Source organism: Cyprinus carpio, chromosome B19 (assembly GCF_018340385.1).
Source record: "Cyprinus carpio isolate SPL01 chromosome B19, ASM1834038v1, whole genome shotgun sequence".
Classification (NCBI taxonomy): Eukaryota; Metazoa; Chordata; class Actinopteri; order Cypriniformes; family Cyprinidae; genus Cyprinus; species Cyprinus carpio.
Window position 1 is genome coordinate 22,120,716 of NC_056615.1, and position 21,168 is coordinate 22,141,883.

The window sequence follows — 21,168 nt, forward strand, 5'->3', positions numbered from 1 at the left end:
CCATTAAAAAATAGGTTTCCGTTAATTGACAAATAATAAATAAAATAAAATAAAAACAAAGTTGTTATGAAATTGCTGAAAAGTGTTGGCTGGGCAACTAAACTAAAACATAAAGCAGAAGTACCAAATTACTAAAAAACTAAATTTAACAACTATGAACACAAAAAAAAAGCACATACTGACGCACTGTACTAACACCTTATTTGTATTAATTGTATTTTTTTTTACCAGTCAGAATGGCAAGCAAATTCATTCAAGCATCTAAGCTTTTTCAGAAAAACACTTTGTCCTATTAGATTTGATGCTGTTTTGCTGCTTCCATCTTGTCTCACCTTTCAAATATATGTTGGACTATTAAATTTCCCAGAGAACACATTTAACAAACCATTCTCAACTCCCCACGTTGATATAGTGGTCACACTTTGGTAAATGGAAATATGAAGCAGTTTTGTACATGACACAGCTATCAGGTATCGGCCACAGGTATTGAGAGTCTTCTCACATGTGAAAAGAGAAAGACATTGTTTGTGTGTGACAAACAGGTGTGCCTGCGGTAGGAGCAGGTTCTAGCACATTCCACTTTGATTCCGGTCTTCACGTTTTCCTTGAACACAGTTCCAGCACGCAGGAGAGCTAACATTAGCTCAAAAACAGCTTATCACTCCGACGAGAACATTCCTCAAATCATATCAAAGCGCCACAGAGCATGCTTGCATGACGGATCAAAGATGCGCTGAGTCTAATCTGCTGATTAAACTGAGTTACTGGCGTTTAAAGAGATTGCATATGTGCTCTAGTGGTATGAAGCATATGATGCAGAAAAACATCCAGAGCTATGCAGGGGCATCATCTAACGCCCACGTTTTACCACCTCATCAGTGTGGGCAACTTGAAGTACTTGAGCAAATTTCTTTCTGCAATCTCTATATAAAAGTCAACAATTGCTGTTTGTGTATGCAGTAGTATGTTGCATCCTGTGTTAAACACAAACTTATAATGCACCAGCATAACGCTTGTGATGACAATTGAGAACTAAAATACACAGTCCACAAACTCTGGTCTATCAATGATAACTTAGTTGAAACAACGGGGTATGGTGGTTACATTATAACTGTCTCAGCGCCTCTGTTGAGCCCTTAGGTGTGATTAGCTACTCACAGTAATCCATTGTCCATTCCTACATATAGACGGGATTCCAGGCATTCTGTAAAATGGAACCCACCATGTGATTTTTCACGGTTAATGGAGCAGATGTAATTATGGTGAAACCTGTATATATTTAAACTGTATATTTTTGAATGGAGTTTCTTGTCAAGACAAACATGTGATGTGACAAATATTAATGTCTCAGAAAAAAATATATACTTTCACCAAAATGAAAAACTGTTTAAGGGTGCAATGCTGTTCCGCAGGTTTCTCAAATTATTAGTACATTAGAACCCATGTGTTTTACATCCGCCAAACATTAAAAGCTACAGGTGTATGAAAACAGGTCTGGAATAGTTGTGTGGAGTGTGATCTCTTCCTCCAACAATTGCACTGGGTCCAACCTGGCATCAGAATGGCTGTTGGTACTTGGAGAATGTTACTTAACTAGATCATCAGTTCTCTGTCACATTTTCCATCAGCAGTAAAATTAACCAGATATACAAAATATTTGTGCTGGCATCATACTCTTAGATACTTAGAAAAGCATGTGATGGATTGATTTGCTTTGTAATAAACCAAAGTACCGCCCCAATTTCCTGACCTATTTTATGCAACATTAAAGGGATACTCCACCCTAAAATTAAAATTTTGTCATTAATCACTTACCCCCATGTCGTTCCAAACCCATAAATGCTTCATTCATCTTTGGAACACAATTTAAGATATTTTGGAGGAAAACCGGGAGGCTTGTGACTGTCCCATAGACTGCCAAGTAAGTAACAGTGTCAAGGTCCAGGAAAGTATGAAAAGCATCGTCAGAATACTCCATCTGCCATCAGTGATTCAAACGTAACGTTATGAAGCGACGAAGAAATACTTTTTCGTACCATGAAGAAAACAAAAATAACAGACTTTAGCCAACCCAATTCCTCTCCCTCTGTGTCTCTCCAAAATCAGCGTAGTGCCATTTTGGAGAATCTGAGCAGATGGACTATTTGATGATGTTTTTCATACTTTTCTGGACCATGACAGTGTATTTTATTTGCAGGTCTCCCAGTTTGAATCCAAAATATAATTCTAAATTGTGTTCCGAAGATGAACAAAGCTTTTTACGGGTTTGGAAACAACGTGATTATGACAATATTTCCATTTAGAGGGAGTGGAAGTATCCCTTTAATTTCTGCCAAAAATGTAAAAAAAAAAAAAAAAAAATACAAAAACGAAAAAACAAAAAAAAACTAATCACTAATCTTCGAAAATTAAGTCTTTGATTTAGCATGTTAATCAGTGAACGATGATACTCAGTTTTACTGTATTAGTAATCAGTAGCTTTAACTGTGTTTTCATTTCTTTTAATTCAACCACACTACTGGTAAAATTTTGTTACATCTAGGGTTGCAAAGTGGCAGACAATTTCAGGTAAATTTTCCACCCCTTTGCAATGTATCACACATAATTTTGTATATTTAAAGTTGCGTTGTAATGGAAGTAGTGACCGATTTTTTCTTAAACTTACATCCGAACGTAATAGATGATCAAAAAAGAAAAAATGCATTTAGAAAATAGATTCATGTCCTGTATTAATATCAATTAATTTGGATTTACTTCCATTTTCCCTTGATTTCTTGAAACTTTACACTCAAACCACACTCAAATTTCTAGAAATATATTTTTAGCTCTGTATGAATGACTGAATAAAAAGCACATTATGTTAACCCCTCGGGAGTATTACATCAGATCCTTTAGGTTTATGATAACACACTAACAAGACTCATCCCCGCTGCATGTTTCAATGGAATTAAAAAAGGATCATTGACTTAACTCTTGTTGAGAATTGCTCATTTAAAAAAATACCTAAACAGATTTTTTAGGGTTTTATTTACAGTTTCCACTCTCTTTGATAGTATTAGTTCCCTGAGGGTACTTGTGTCTGAATTGGCTTTAATCCATTCGTTGTTTTCTTGGCTGATGCTTCTATGGGGAAATTTATGTCATCACAGTCTTTCACTTTTTATCACTTCCAAAATGTCACCAAATGTGGTCTCAATAACTGCTATTTAATTTACATGGTTCTAAAAAGTAAACTCTTAACCGAGTGGCATTGTACTATATGAAAATTATGCATGACAATTTCTCTAACAATTTCTCTATTTTTTTCTTTCTGAGACATTGCTTTATCCACTTTTACCCAACTGTCCCATGGTTATTTTAGTTGGATGTATTAAGTCAATTCTCCTCAAGAGCAGAATAACCGCATGAATATGAACATATTCCACAAACATGTGACTGCTATTCAAACATATGAATTTGAAAAGCAATAATTTGGAATTTAATGTGTTTTTCGTTGACTGGAATAAGTTAACCAGAAAATGAAAAAGTAATTTTCCTCTTTAATCTGTTTAATTTTTCTATTTTTTATTTTATTTTATTATTATTGTAATGTGCTCTCTGTCTTTAATACAATGTTCTACTTTGATGTTTTGTAATTTGATGCAATGACATTCATTTTTAGAGTGTTATATTGATATCTTGTCACCTAAAACAGCCAATCATGATAATTTAAGCTTATTTCAGGGGCTCTGTCATAACTGGATATATATTTAAGCTCTTTCCTTATTGTCATAAAGTAATATGATAGCTTTCGGCTAGTTTTTGTTGACAAATTACAGTAGCTTGATTAACTGATATCCAAGCACATAAACAAGAACGAAACTATTCATTTTGAAATCAACATTTTAAATAGGATAACAAAATACTATCACATATGCCAACGACACACATGTACTTAGTCGTTGGCATTTTTTCACTGTCATTTAATTATTTTTATTTTATTTGCCAGATTATTACACTATAAAGGACAGGATAGAATTTGGGTTTGAGGCTAGATTGGAGTTATTGTGTCATTCACAATTAGACTCCACTATGTTCTGGTTACACTGTGTTGGAAATAACCAAGAGCTAAATATTAAATTACACTGAGACAGGCACTTTTTAGAGGAGCTGTTTTTGTCCCTAAGTTTCTCTTTTCACAGATATGAGTTAAGAGAGATGAGGAAGCACAAGCAAAGGTGCAGAATGAAAGTTTTTTTCAGTCGTGTTTAAATTGCGTCACACCCACCCATCAAGTCAGTCAGTATCGGTGGGATCGAAACCAGCATGTTATTTTAATATACGTGGCTAAAGTTACATCTATAGTACAAAACAAGAATAGAAAAAATCATGGCTACAGTTTTGACTTATTGTTTAGTTGTGTTGTCCTTTGATTTTGTAAAAGATATAGACACATATGCTATCAAAACCCCCTTTAAATCATATGGGATATTTAAAATTCGCAACTTTCTCGATACCTAATATATAAAAAACGATGCTGGTCTTTTCTACTGGGATCAATGCAGGTCAAAGTCATACCGACTTTATTATTTTTATAGAGGAGAAAGCCAAACTGGATCAGCGCATCTTCTGTGATCCAGTTTCCAGCTTCAGACACACAAAGCAACAGGTGTTTCTTTGCTTCGCTCAGCAGAACTCCATCGTAATTGTGAAACCGTGGGATTATGGATTATAACAACTGAAAGGCTGGACACAAACCCGCAGCCATGAACAGCAACAAAAACAAAAAGCCCAATGCAAATATCCACCGCTGGGTAAACAAAGGCATTCCTTTTGCTTACCTGTTTTCCGGAACCTTCAGCAATGACCTTCACTAGGCACAAAACTATAAAGAAGCTCTTTTTAGGTTTGGTGTCAATTAGAAACTCTTCGTTGAGACCGACGATGGACAGTCCATGCAAAACTGTCAGTGCGTTTTTTTCCGAAACAACCTGTTGCCTTTGCGTCGTTGATCCGCCCCTTCTGAACGCTGATTGGATGAAGAGTTGTCCCAAGGCCGGCCGATTGGAACACGTGATTGGCCGAGATCTTATGTCAATCAAATACAAATAATTCAGGGCCCGTCCATTAACCAATTTAAGAAACTCGATGCCACTGTTTATTCCCGTTAAAATTGCATTTTGTTTTAAAACAACACACTAAAAATAATAAAGTTGTGAAAATAAACTCTAAAAATAGTTAACGTGTATCATAAAGTCATAACAGATAACAAACAAGTTTTATTTTTAACGTTCTTTCTTATAAAGATTTTAGTTAGTTGATTTGTCAATATATTATAATATAATTCAGTTACAAAATTGATTTTTTTTTACCTTTAGTAAAAAAACAAAATAGCATTGCAACACTAGAACAAATTTCTGTGTTAATCATTTGCAAAATTATGGATCCGTGAATGATTTAGACATCTGTTCCGCTCATGTTTCATGAATATGGCCATTCATAGCTTACTTTAGCATTACTAACTAGTTTATACACCCAAAATTTGCATTTTCGATGCATGAGTTTCCTCTGACATTTACATTTACAGCAGATTTTTGAATAGGTTGTTTTGTTTTTTGAGTAAAATAAGGTTTGTGGTATTACTTGAAGGGACTTTTGTGTTTTGTTTTTAAACAAATTACAGTTGGCAAAAGCTGCTAAAGTTTTATAAACTATAGCAGTCCTTGCATAGCAACTTGTTAGCAAGCCTTTTAAAAACACAGAAGCTTCAAAATGCAAGACTGAGATCATTGAAGTCGCTGCAACAAAACATGCACCCTCGAAATAATGTTAACCACAGACTTCCTTTTACTAAATTTTGAAAACCCATAGAAAAACCATGGTGAATTAGTCTTCTGGGTTGCCCTACAAATTTAACATAACAAAATAAACAACAAAATCACAATGGATACAAGTGTTTTGTTTAAAACATCTTAAAAACAGTTGACGGTCAGCTAACTGACATGAGCATCAAAATGCTGTTTATCAAAAAAAACAAAATGCTGTTTTTATATATATATATATATATATATATATATATATATATATATATAAAAATATGTATGTATATATATAAATATGTATATATGTATGTATATATATAAATATGTATAATATGTATGTATATATACTATATATGTATATATATATATATATATATATATAAAAAGAAACTTTTAAATATTATTTTAAAGACTGCTGAGCTGAAAATATACACGTAAAAAAAAAAATTATCTTTAATTATATGCCTTTGTTTAGTTTTTTTTTTTTTTATCCATATTTAATACAATAATAAAGTCACAAAAAAGACTTGTAAAAAAACAATTCAATTTACTTCTTTCAGTACAGAGCCAGAGGCCAGAAAACCCCCCCATATTGTTGCACAATGCTGGCGAATGGAGGGCACCAGAGCAAGCACATTGAACTGCATACACACAGGTACATAAAAAGTAACAAATTAGAAAAAGGCAACCTGGACAGAAATGCAGAAATTAAAAAAAAGAGAGAGAAACTGCAAACAACTTACTCTGCGACAACATTTGATTTCATTGTATTATTTGGTCTACTTCAAAGCCCAGGATGAGGCCTAATCGGAACAGTAAAAGTAACAAATAAAACAGTTCTGACGAAGTACTGCATTGGTTCACATGCAATCCAAAGACTACATACATACACTGATATGGTAATGGATTACCACTATCGGCTATGCCACCATCTATCATTGTCCACTTTGTGTCAAGAACAGTGAGTAGCTGTACATGAAGAGAAACAATCTAGAGTTTTATCAACAATGAATCGCAGGACTCCAATTTCTGTCAGATCACTCATGTATTCAAAAACACCCAGTGAAATGTTGATTATCTACGTCTCATATGCCTTTTTCAGGACGCTGCCGTTTTCCTTTGGATATACTGAAATGGAGATCACTGAGAGGAGAGGAGAGGTTGTGTGGTGACTATACACTCTTGACTTAATCAAAGCATTCTTAGCCAGACATGTCAAAATTCTGAGGTAGCAAGTTGGCTTCAGTGCTTTGCAGATCAACAAGGTGGATTTTAGAAAGAAAGAAAAAAGATTGGACAGCTCTTTGGAGGCTGATCTTCGGTATAATCACACAAAAGGTTAAATTCTTGTACAAATATATTGAATTTTGCTTTTTACTGTGGCCAGAAACAATCTGCTTCTCCAAATTTGTCACCAAGTTGAAATGAAGACCTATGAGTGCAACATCAATCAAAAACAGCTGAATTTTGAAAATGTGTCATGATGTTTTATATACAAACATTTCCAACATCTGTTACAATGCTTTTTAATCAGAGACATGGGCCCTAAAAGTGCTTATGAGGTCTGTGAAGAAACAAATTCAAGAAGTAACATCAGATTAAGAAGTTCAGTTTTATCTGTATGTCTCACTCTCCTCTGGTGGATTAATTCTTCACTTCCATTTCACTTTCTCACCATGAAACACAAGACATAAAGCTCCAAGAAATAAATCAAAAAAAATCCCCTCTTCTTTTTCTTTTCCCCATTTTTCTTCTCCTCCCTTTAGACTTTTAGCCATCATTTGGCAGCCACCAGCTGTCTCCAGAGTCCCTGGCGCACATAAACAGCTTGAATCTCCTTTGTCTTGAGGCAGAAGTCGCAAGCCCACAAACGCGGGCGCTATTTCCCCTAGTTAGCAGCCCATATGCTGGCTCAGTTAGGCCTGTTGCCAGTTCTCTATGGAACCATCGTTGGCAGGAGGGGCCTCGCACAAGATGGCCTCTTGGTATTTCGTGGCACTTCGACATGCAGAGGCCACAAGGGAACACCATGCCTCCACCTCACTAGCTTTGGGGGACCGGAGCCCGGGCCAGCAGAGGGTGGAGCGGGCCCACTGGGAAGTGGGGATTGGGTGTTGGGCGTGGAGTTGGAGTTGGATGGAGGATTGGGGTTGCTACCTGGGGTGGTGTTTGCCACCAACTGCTGTTGTTAAGGTTGTTCTGGTTGGAGTTGGGTGGCTGGTTTGGCATTGGACCTCCAGTGAAGCATGTTCTGCTGGTTGTAGGGGCGCTGAACCTGGAGGCGGAGTTTGGTGGGAATACTTGGCGTTGGTTGTTGCTGGTTGGATGGGGTGTTGGGGCCAGGGCACCAGTGGAGTTGGGTGGAGGATGCTGACTGGTTGGTGTTGGGAACCTTCTGGGACCCGTTATGGGGGCCAGTGGGAGACGAGTTGGGATTGGGGGGTTGAGGAGCCGACTGGGGTTGTCCTGGAGTGTTGGGGTTGGGGATGTGTTTTGGACATCTGGATTGACGGCTGGGAAACCTCCTCCAGGCGCTGTGGGGGGGAGCCAGGGGCTGGGGGACGGACCAGGGGGCATGTGGCCATTTGATTCGTGTTGGATGGAGGAACCGGTGAGGTGATGTGGTAAGGTTTAGGTGGTCTGCTGTTTGAGAGGGAACAGGTGGACCACCACCTGGGCCACCAAAGTTCTTTCCCTCTTCACCAACAGGAGGACTAGATCCAGGGTAAGGGCCATCTTGTGGAGGAGGGAACTGTCCTTGTGGAGGCATACCTGGATGTCCACCTACCATATTACCCCCACCACCTCCGCCACCCATGCCCATCATGTTCATTCCTCCTCCCATACCGCCCATAGGGTTCATGGGGCCGTGCGGAGGCCCACGAGGGCCAGGGCCGCCAGGTAAGGGCGGGCTGTTGAAGGGATGGCCACCTTGTCCATGTGGAGGCTGTTGCGGGAGGCATGCACCAAACCTGGGATGAGGTGGACCTCCTCCACCTCCTGGACGGACCGCCACCCCATTCCTCCAGGCGACAACATTGGATTGAAAGCCTAGTCTGCCCAGGGTGCATGGGTGGGCTGAAAATTGGGGTGGCATGTTATACTGGGATGGGCCTCCTGGTGGAAAACCTCCCTCCCGCACCACCCCTCCGCCTCCACCACCTCCAAAGCCTGGCATGCCCCCAAAACCAAGTGGGTGGTGTGGTCCAGTAGTGTTGGCGCTGGCGGACCGAAAGGGGGTCGGAGTCGCGGCCCAGGCTGTGTCCGCCCTCCAGGTCCACATCTGGGCCACCCATGAATCCCAATACCTCCTCCCATTCGACCGGGGTCCACCATAGCCACCTCCACCTCCTCCCCCTGGACGGGGAAAGAAAAGAGGGCACACCAACCTGGCACCCCCTCCTCCACCAGATCGCGATGGCGGACCAACAGTGCGATCATCGAAAAGGGTGAGTTATGGAGATGGACCAAGGTCATCATCGAAAGGGTAATAGAGGCACTAGGTGATCAACGCATCGGCGTAGTAGGGGGTTTGCAAACTCAGAGAGGTGAGAGAAATGCTGCCCCGCTAGCAGGAAATACCAAAGGGTGAGAAATAAGTTGGCAATGCTGAATTGCTGTTTTAGTTTCTAATGTTAATGCAGGCTGAATTTATTCATTTAAATGCAATTTTTTTGTTTTTACATTTAGCTTAAAGAGGGTACCAAAGTTCATTAAGAATATGAATACCTTTGCAAATATCACAACAAAAGTTAGGCTAAATATCTAAATATAAAACAAAGCATTAAGAGATTCAAAAGATGAAAAAACTAACCTGAGTGTTGGACTTTCTCATTCTTTTTCTCTGGCTGGCTCTTCATCTGGGAAAACCTATGGGAGGCAGAAATGGAAAGGGGGGGAACTAAATGAACAATAGAATAGGGTGGGAGAAATTAGGTTAGTTAAAACCAAAAGCACATTTATACAAAAAACTTTTTTTTATGCAAAAACGTGCACAAGATCATTTTTTTTGTCTCCACTGTAATTTGCCAGGTGGTAATTAGGTGGAATTGCTCATTTACCATTGCCCATTGTGTCACACTGCTAGCATCAACTGTGACCCTGACTGGCATTTGAAGAGATAAAGCAGAGCACTGGTAACAAATAGATTTGATAACTGACTATTTTATTAAACATTGTGTTGATAGCTTTTGTCTAGATCATGTTTTTATTTCTATTATAACAACTGTGTGGAAACAACAACCACACATCTCAGTATCTCCAATAAATACATATATTTCTCAAGAACCAAATAAATCAAAACATAAAAAAAAACAAATCCCCCATAAAACCTAAATTATCAAAGTCTATCCCATGTTATTAAACATCATGACAAGGAAACCTGAAGACTAGAGATAGACAGATAATCGGTTTGGCCAATATTTTTATGGATATACAGGCAATATTTGTCTCTAAAGTCACAGTGTCTGTCTGTGATAGCCACTTTTTTAGATTAATAATAACAATTATTATACAATTTTTTAGATTGTACAGCTACACAGCCACAAAAAAAATAAATATAATCTGGATAATGTGGGACAAAAAATGCATACATTTTATAATAATAAGTAATATTTTTTGTTTAAATTTCTATAAAATATTATATTAAATCTCATTTAATTGTAGTACAATTTTGTTGAGCAATAGCAGCAATTAAAGAGGAAATTAAAAAAATGCCATACTGGCACTTAGTTAAAGACAATCTGTCGTTTTATCGGTCTACTCTCTGAAGACAAACTTTACAGCTGATGAACTTTTTTATGCAACCCTTTAGCGATCCCAAACCCCTGATCCCAAGTAAGAGGCTTGCTTTTAGAACAAATAACACACTTGGAAAAGAGTTGAATGCAATGCTTGTTAAAAAAAAAATAAAAAAAAAATAAGACTAACCCCAAACGAACCACGCGTGAATAGACAAGTGATGCGAGGTTGACATATAAAGCTACCCAAAGACAGATCCCCACGAAAACAAGGCCACCCGTACACTGAGGCATGTGCGGACAGGGAAAAAGGGAGATTTGCAGCCAGAGCTGTGTGGATTCCCGCTCGGACACAGAGATGCGCTGATGGACAGTTTCCTACCCTGCCTCGTTTTCCTTGACTCTGTCCCGCCTGCTGTCCCGCCATTAAAATGACTGTCGGTGCTGGTGCCATGACACCGTTCATTTACAGAAATTAGTTTATTTGACGAAAACCTCCTCGGGTCCAAAGTCGATGTATCACCCCGCAGCCCCAGGAATTGCGCGTGAAATGCTTACTTTTTAACTGTACCGATGGGCCAATGAGATCAGGCACCTACTCAGCAACATGTCTGAAGGATGCATTAATGGTTCGAGTCAGATTTATCATTTTCTGCACGTTTACACGCATGCACCCCCAATTAATAACGCGATCTGGATGAGCATCGCAGATACGTTTGAGTTATTAACCAAAAGATCTTTGCAAGCACGCAAACCAGCCTTGATGAGAAGTGATTGGGGGGGGGGGTATGGACTGATGTGAATACACATCTGCCTGCCTGCAATGTGATCACATACAGATGTGTTTCTACCTGGACGGCCGTGGAAATCTCACTCAGATGCGAGCACACCGAGCTCTTCCCCCCATTTTTAAAACTGCGTTCCGATTCGAAAATAAAGTGCGGCTGTAAATGACGCGTTAAAGCGTTTGAATTTAATTCAAACGTGATTTGAATTCGCGATCTAGCTACTGTTAGCCGTTTAGCCATCAGCAAGCAAGGTAAGACGGTAAACGTTGCTCACACAGCTCATTGCATATACACCTGACTGTTGCATCAAGACATGGATGTCAACCCGCATATGACAAACAATATTCAATGTCAAAATAGACTTACGATTTAATATTTATCCCCAAACGCGAAATTGGCCATGTTAATTACGGCCTGCTCGTTGCCGGACAAAGAGGGACAGCCCGGAGTCGACTCGCGCAGGGCATGTGTGGAAAAAAAAAATAGGGGTGGTCGGGCTAAAACAAAATAAGCGATTTTGACTAAATGTTTATGTTTATTGATATTATAGAATTGTTTTGTATTTAAATTTATATTAGTGACATTTAGGTGTTATACATGTAAACCTGATAAATGCCTGACGCTGTTTGCTGTAACTGCTCAATATATTTTTATCGTCGCCCCCGTGTATCGAACCATGTGGACTGATCGAGATCAGACCACCTTGGGCAAAACTAATGCAGGGAGAGACATTCGTATGTGTGCATTTTGCAGTCCCCAGTCTCACTGCGCGATAGGCTATGAGTTGTTAATAGGTACAAATTAGAATCTATTTTATTAGATCTTGTACCATATTGTTTTGGAGGGAATTAGTTCTCTGACCGTTTTTTCTAAAAAATAAACGTCTAAAAACGTTTACGACCCAATAAGAAATGCGATTTAGTATTATAGATATATAACGCGTCATGAAATGTTGTATGGTTCAGCTGCATGACATGACAAAAAATAAATAAAATTTTAGTGGCGTCATTTGTAGTTTTAAGACTGCCGTTTTATAAATTGCCTGAAAAAACAGCTTGATTTAACTTTTTTCCCCCTTCCTCTCTCATTTTTTTCCTAAATACACTATATCTGTTCTAAATATAAAATGCCTTTAAAATAAAAAAAAAAGTATACTTTTTGCAGTTTGTAGGCATAATTTAGCTGAAAATACAGGTACCAAAAAACACTGTTTTTAGAACAAGACAATTAGCGTCACATAACTTTCATTGCTTTGGATCTAAAGAGACGGCTAAAATTTATTTTATACCACTGACTTATAATGCCCTTTATTGTCAGTCAAGTTAAACAGGGCAACAATGCACCAGCTCCACCCTGAACTTGGGTTCTTCACGTAAAAAAAGACATGAGAGACTACAACGGTGCCCATCTGACTAAAAGTTAGTGTCTTGCGGCCTCTATTGGTTCATACAGAGAAACCAACCCCTTCAAATAATATTGGCCCCCAATGTGTTATTTGTACCAATCATTTGTAAACAGTAACAGGGGGGGGTCATATGGGGAACCAGGAGTTTTTGTCCCCCCCCCACAAGCAGCAGCACTTTCACAGATATTATTGCATCTTAATTCACTGTGATATTGTCCTGAAACCATTTTCTTGCTTTCTGAATTGACTAGAGGGATACTTCCACACTGCCCTAAAATAGCATGGGGCCTATGATGGTAGGTAGCACCACCCTCTTTTGTAATACAGTATAAGTGGTGCATTATATAGGAACTTTTCATGTAGTGTAAACTAAAAAGTAACTGGATTTAAGTGTATAAATTCACAGGGACTTTCCTACTCATAGCAAATTACATTTTCCAAAAAATCTGTCCATCTGTCTATCTGGTCTTTCTATCGATCTATTCTATCTATCTATCTACTCTATCTATCTATCTTGTATAATTGCTTCTTGCATTTACATTTTAAACGTTTCTCCTATATATTACAATATCAGGTCTGTTGGCCTAGTACTAGGGGGGGGGGGGGGGGGGGGGGAACCAATTAATGACTGCAAAGGTTATTATCTTCACCTTGTAGTCCAAGTTTAGAAGAAAACTTGATGTGTGAATCATTCTTTATTCATTCCATCAATGAGGCAAAATCCTGAACAACTCTTCTGCCGCATGTAGATTTTGCAGTCAGTTATGCAGGGTGTTATTAATAGTAACTCATTGAGATTAAGTATTTATAGTTTTTAAAAGATCGCAGTAAGGTTTGGTCATGGTTGGAGCCTTTAGAAGTTGTTTTTAATCTAGAAAGGTTTTAATATTCTCTTTAACTTATTTTTCAATGCAAGAAGTTAAGTTTTTGTGAATGAATGTGCGAGACTTCCGGTTATAATAGCTGATGATGAAGGAAACAAGCATAAGACTAAACAGTAGTGCAGTAAGTAGGTTAAAAAATGGTAAAACTGTTAGCAGTCCATACAATCATTCAGTGTGGTTCATAATTAAGATATATAACATTAAAATAATATGGAACTAAGACCACAATAGTTTGCTGTTTTTTGTACAGGCCGAGCAGTAAGCTGAAAAGTTGGATGTGCATCTGGAAAATTACAAATGGCTACGCAGTATCAGAGCTCTTACGGGAACAATAAGATGATAGGAGATAAGTGTTTCTATTCTTTTAATTTTTATTCAGTTTTTAGTTATTTTATTAGGGCCTAAATTAAGGTTGAGAAACATGAGAGAATGTTGCTGTTGGGCATCTAGGATTAAATAAAACCTTTTTTTAAAATTTTATATTGCAGTTTTTAAAAAAAAAAATTATTAATTTAAATTAAATACTTTTATTTCAGGGTATAGCAATCCATTTTAATTTCAAGCAATGGGAATGGATTTTTGATTTGTTTTTATATTATTTGTTTGGTTTTGTTTTTTTTTTTTTTTTTTTTTTTTTTGAGATGTACTGATTGTAGTTTTTAGTTAATAACCCCAGACTGTGTCATTTACTCCTGAGCGCCAATGCCAAACATGAAGGACCGTCCCAGGACGCAAAAGGTGCTTTACACTGGGTCGATCTTAGTTCCCAGAACACTGAGTCTGTGTTGTTCATCACATACATGGCACTGTATCACCTTGCCTGATGATCTGTCCACCGTCAGACTTGGTCATTAGTTCATGCACCTGCCTGGATCTTTTCATTGATAGATGTCTGAAATCTTCCGAGTGCTTCCCGAGTTTGCTCTCATAAATGATTTCTGGGCATTCTCTCAGGGGCCCCTCTTCAAGAGCCCATTAACTTAAGCTGTTTAATTTTAGCGTCAGGGTAGTTGATATATTACCCGGTCCCTCTGCATTGTCTTAAATCGAGATCGAATTGTTAATCCAGGGGGGGCTGCTGTCAGCTTAGGTTAGGTTAAAATGCTCGGAATCGCTAGTGAAGGGTATAGGGGAAGGTACGGTGGTCGCTGGAGCGCGACAGCGTGGAGTTAATGAACTGTTTGCAGATCAGATGTACACGAGTCTATGTGAGCTCCCCGGGGTTTAGGGTATGTAGCAACTACAGGCGAGCAATAGCTGGATAGTCCTGGAAGGGAATCACGCTTGCTAAAAAAACGGCCAAAGTGTTGCCTCGGTATCGTTTCCCTGGTATTTAAAGGACACTTAACGTGCAGGGAAAGGCTTGAAATTGACAACCAGCCCTCCCCCTTTCCTTTCAGTAGGTACTATAAGATCCCCTCTCTTTTTTACCTTTCTTACTTCATCATCATGATAGCTGGAGTCAGATAAGCGGTCTCTTGTGACGCCTGCTGTGATCCATTTTAAGACCAGAGCCATCCTCCACGAGCATATGTATGAGACAGACAGAAAAAAACCAGCCGTTAAAGAAGATATCGGTGTTACACCAAACCACGTCAAATACGTGTAAATCAAAAGCTCTCCCCGCAGAAACAAACCCAGGCCTTAAACACAGGCTCTTTTGGATTCAAAGTTGATTAACTACAATTAAAAATTAAGTATCTAATCAAAATGGTAAAAACATATGGTATCGGCTGTAAGTGTGTGATAATAAATTCACGTTTAAAAGTCAAAACTTTATAGGCCTGGGAACATTTCACAGTATGATCTTTAGCTGCTAGCAATTAGAGTGTTAGCTGAATTGTAATAGTTTGCAAATGTAGCTCGACAGCTGGGTTATAATTGTGATTTTAACAATGAGAAATTACACTGCAAGGCATAGGAAATATTAAAGCAAGTGAGAGACAATCAAGTCAATTACCAATAAATGGTTGTGAAACAAGCGGATGGTGTTTCAAACTTTGTGTTTCAGGGTGAGAACAAACTGTAGTTCTGCTTGTCAACCTCAAAACTGCAGTGTTCGACCAGAAAAAAAACCACCTAGACAACAAATCCGTAATTGTTGACACATTTTCCAAATGACATTTTGGTTGTGGGAACATCTATAACATTCCTTGTTCAGTTTGTATACACCACCGTAGTCAAAAAGTTGGGGTTGGAAAGATGTTTTAATTATGTTTTTTTTTTGAAAACAACAATAAGTCGACATTAAAAAAACTAGTAATATTATGGAAAAGATATATTACAGTTTAAAATAACTGTTACTATTTGTGTGGAATCTGTGGCTTAACTTTTTTCCAGGTAGTCTTCAATGAATATGAAAGTTCAACTTATTATTGATTTGAATTACTTTTTGATTTAATTTACTGTTCAACTTTTGATTATTTAATGAATCCTTGCTATATAAAAAAGTATTAATTAAACATAAATTACACGTAGTAGATAAGTACTAAGGCAAAAATATTAATATATATACATGTTTGATATACTCATTCATGATCATATTCTCTATTTCTATCTATATCTAATAACTAAAAATATCTATAATGCTATATTTTAGTGCTGTCAAAATAAAAAGGTAGTTTGTGTTTACAATAAAATATGTTGTACTGTGTATATTTATTGTGTATATGTATAAAAGACACACACATACAGCATATGTTTTGAAAAATATTACATGTAGTATATAGTTATATTCAAATAAAGTTATATTATATGTAAATAATATTTAATAGTATAAATGTGTAACACCACTTTTCTAAATATATTACATGCAATGTGTATGTATTTATATCTACATAATAAAGGTATACACAGTACACACGACATATACTATGAAAAAAACAAACTTTTATTTTGGATTAAATAGTTATTAATATATATATATATATATATGATATATATAATTAAACATAAGGGCATAAGTAAAACATAGTAGGTAGCCTAGTGGCTTTTTACCACAATGTAACTACTATCTGCCAGTATCAAAAGTATGAGGAAATGTAGAGTCACAGTATAGATTCACTGGCTAGTTTGTGATCTATTGGATTATCATCTGTGGCTCTTCTGAAGAAGCTGCTCACACACTCTTCACGACGTTTGTCTAGTGTAACATTTGCCCTAGAATGTCAAACCACAGTTTTACAAAATGCATCATTCCGGTGTTCATACTAGCAGCTAATCCATTGCGTTGTTCGAGGCTCTTGTTTGCATTCTCGCACCCGCTTTAGTGTGTAGGAAAGTATCGTGTTGTCTGCATGTATCGAACACTGATAATGGGACATCTGTTGTCGTTGTTGTTATCGTGAGCACAGATTCATCCGCCGTGGCGGGATCAGAAGCCCCAGAGGCGCTGGAGACTGCGGTGGAGACGTTCACGAAGTGAGTGGTAAGGCTGAGGTGTCTGTCAGGGTGGGTCCAGATAACGGTTTTGACATGCAGCACTACAGTTACCAGCCGGACACCGGTCAGGTGACACCACCACATCACAGCTGCAACAAACAACTGTCACTGTCCTGAACACTGTCTGTAGTCTGTGTAGCAGGACAGATATGAAGAAGACAAAATCCTCTAGATTTGGTTCATAACAGGTTTTTATGTTTATTCTGTAATTGTTTGTGTGGAAATGCAGGATTTGTATCCACTGCATCGGATAAGTTTTGATGATAAAGGAATTAATAATAATATAATAATAGAATTAATAAAGCAAAACATTTTTTTGCTTTTTCTATCCTTAATGTCCTTACTCTTTATTAGCTTCGTTGTACTATCTCTGGACACAATTCACACATTATTAGTCTCTCTGCGTCGATGATAATTGCTTGTACTCGCTCATTTTTATATCGTTTAATAAAAGTTATCCTCATATTATGTAGTATCAAAACTTAATTTATGATCAGTTAATTTTGCACTCTGTTAAGGGACTTATGGACAATGTTATAGGCAATTTTTCTCGCTCAGTATTTGGATTTTTTTTGTTGCAACCTTTAAATTCCAGATATTCAAATAGTTGTATTTTGGACAAATATTGTTCTATTACTAACAAACCCACAAACATTTTTTTTTTTTAAGTGCATTTATTCAGCGAACTTTACAGATGATGTTTGTATAGAATTCTCAGTTTTATAAAATTGACCCCTTATGGACTATGGTTTTGTCCTAGGTCCAATACGGTCTTTTTTATTCTTATGATTTTTTTTTTTTTTTTTTTTTTTATATTTTTTATTGTTGCAGTTTTTTTTTTTTTCTTGTTTTGATTCATTCTTTTTTATTTTTGTTTCTTTTTTTTTTTGAACCGCTTGTTTAATTTACCATCCAAAGAATACAGAAAAAATAATATATCAAGGTTTTCAAAATAAATAATATTTTATAATATTATTACAACAATATTATGTCCTATTTAATATAAGCAGAACAACAGTTTTCAGCACTGATAATAATAAGAATATTATTTTTGGGGGGATTATATTTCAATAGAAACCAGTACTACTTAAAATCATAATATAATCTATATGGTTCACAATAATACTGTTTTTTGTTTTTTTGGTATTTTCAATAAAATAATGGCATGCAGGCCTTGGGTGAACATAATAGACTTTTGGAAAAAGTAGTGTGATAAAAAAAATATAATGATTTTTAATGAATGCAAAGTTTTAAGTTAGTATTAGGTGCAGAGAATAAATACAAAACTACACTGCAACAATGATGAAGAGAAAAAAAATGAAATGTTTAACATTTCTGCATTGTAACATGCCAACACGACTATGCTTCAGCGCTGATGCAACCCGTATAAATAAAACAATCACAGGTTTGTGGCAGTCTTTCTGGGCTGATGATTTTATTGGCCATTGCATGTGCTAGGTTTGTGTGTCATGTACATCTCAGTGAATTGCATGAGTTTATGTTAGTGTAAACCTTGTCATAATGCATTGCCTGTAGAAAGCACCCTAGTTCTGATCGCATGCGTTAATAATACTTTTTTTGGCTTTGGATGGAGCATGATGAATACAGCAAACATATGCTGTGATTCAAGTTGCTATGTAACACGAACCAGTAGAATAGTGCTTGTTTAGAATCACTGAAAAAATAAACATTTACATTCATAATTGACTTCAACCTGCACGGTCTGGAATTGAAGTAATTAGCTGCCTAAGCCTGACGACAGATGTGCTTACTGGAAAATTATGCAATGCAGGGTTTTCAGCAGAGAACCTTTTAATGCTCTTTCCGATGTTGTGGTTGGGTGATTATTTCGCCGTCTCTCGTGTTACTAGCCTCTGGGTTAAACCATGGCATAGTAGTTAGAGCAGGTGTCAACACAGGGTGTGAGCTGGAATAGGAGCAACGCAAGGCCAGGATTATGGCTCCCGCCCCCCGTCCTCACCCATTCACACACGCAAACACACCACAAGCACCTTGTAGTATTTCCCACAAAGTAGCGGGAATCCTACAATGTTATGGAAGTGGAACAGTAATATCAGAAGACACAGAAAAGAAGACTTTAAGTTCATCGTTAAACAAAGGTTCAGTTTTGATCTACTACAAATGTCTGAGGTGGTTAGTGGAAAAGCAAGCTTGACTTTTTTGAAACATTGCCTCAAAAACAACACCCAAAGTTTTCTCAGACATTGATAAGTGTATTGTGCTGATGTACTGAAACCAGAACCCAGAATTCTTATAATAATTGTACTATTATTGTTTTTTGTTTAATATGTCAAATTAAAGATCTTTAATGTTTTAGACCAGTTCAATTTTATGCACAATCCTTCTTGTAAGAGAAGTTTTTTGAGGAAATGATATTATCTATATAGATAATTATCCATGTATTATTTATTTGTTAAGGTTTTTATTTTATTATCAAAGGAATGACATTGAGTTAAGGTTTTTAGTGTTTAGGTTTGTTACTTAACAATAATAAACCTAGTTCGGGTTGCTTTCGGAACCTTGTTTGAATTTTCTGTTGGGTAAAAACAAAAATTTTATTACCCGTGAAGACGCCCCCCCACCGAAAAAGTAAATAGATATTATCAAAACCTACAATTCTGTCTCTAATTAACTAACGGGCTTTGTGCTCATTGCACAAAACCAAATGGAAAAATAAGCTTGTGAATCTCAGAAAATATATTACTTTTAAATTTTTAGTTTTTAATATATTAAAAAAATATAATGTAAATAGTTTAAAATGTTCCCAAAAAACCATAGGCATCCATAGTAAAAGTAAATCACAATTAATTTTGAATACTCCAGAACAGATTTTTGAGAAGCAGGATGGATATAACATTATCAATCAAAAACATTTTGGGAAATGTGAATGTTAAAGAAAATAAGGACAGTAAAAAAGCCAGTAAGCTATGTAATATTTAATGAATCTCTCTAAAATCTAAAAAAAAACAATAAAAAAAAACTAATCATAACAGAAAAACGCGTTCTTTTAAACCCCATGATAAATCTACATTATGATAAAAACAAATTGCAATTACCGGTACCCAAAAAATGTCAGACAGAACGTTAGAGGGAGGTCGAGTTGGCCACATATACATTAAATAATTTAGAATACATAATTAAGATTACATAATAAAAAAAAAAAACAAAAAGGAGAACATTCAAACCAAAAAATAAAAATAGATGCACAGGAAAGAGGACAAACCCAAGTTCACATAATACAAGATTGTTGCAAATCACACAATAATACAAAAAACACATAAACAAAAAAAAAAAAACCAAAAAAAAAAAAAAAAAAAGACAAGGTCAATGTGCAACATGATTAGTCTAGATTAATAACCACTGTTCAGAAATTTAATGTTGGAAACCATGAAAGTAGAACTAATGTTTGTTTGCTAGTTCAACAAAGAAAAGGTAGTTTAGAATTATCAGGGTGGAAAGATATAAATTTATTAAATACTTCAACAGCTGTTAATTTCAAGTCACAGCAGTTAAGGAATTTATAAAAATGACATGAAAAAAATCATAACTGTCCAACTACAATAAAAACAATAAAAAACCACAAACAACAAAACAAACAACCAAAAAAATAATAACTCTATCAATACCAGGCTTTGACATTCACTTTAGTAAAAAACAAAAAAAGACAAAATACCACAAAAAAAATAAAAAAAAAATATTGCAAACATCAAAGACACTTAGTTTGCTGCTCGATCTTCATAAATCCAAAAAACTACTACATAGTAAGCTGTATTATAATATCTGCACAAATCATATGCAACACCAGAAGGCACACAATCATTGAAAGACTGTAAACTAGCAAAAAAAATAAAAAACCAGTTCAGGGCGATAGACAAAACAGCTATCCTGGCACTGAACTCGCTGAGTGTTGGCTATCTACACAACCCCAAAGTCTTTGCCAAGGGGGGTGGTCAGGTTTGAACAGATTTTGCCCATTGAAAGTGATATTAACCATGCTGGGGTTGATTTATAATAGCAGGAAAAGGAAAAGTACTCCCAAGACAATAGGTTTGATTTGGTCCTGATTGTTTTAAAAGAAAGTGGATAAAC

The 21,168-nt window shown here is 36.6% G+C and overlaps 1 pseudogene; it reads right to left on the reverse strand.

Annotated features, from left to right (window-relative positions):
* Positions 1 to 7,578: 7,578 nt before the first annotated feature.
* LOC122140843 lies at positions 7,579 to 9,872 on the reverse strand (annotated as a pseudogene).
* Positions 9,873 to 21,168: the final 11,296 nt, after the last annotated feature.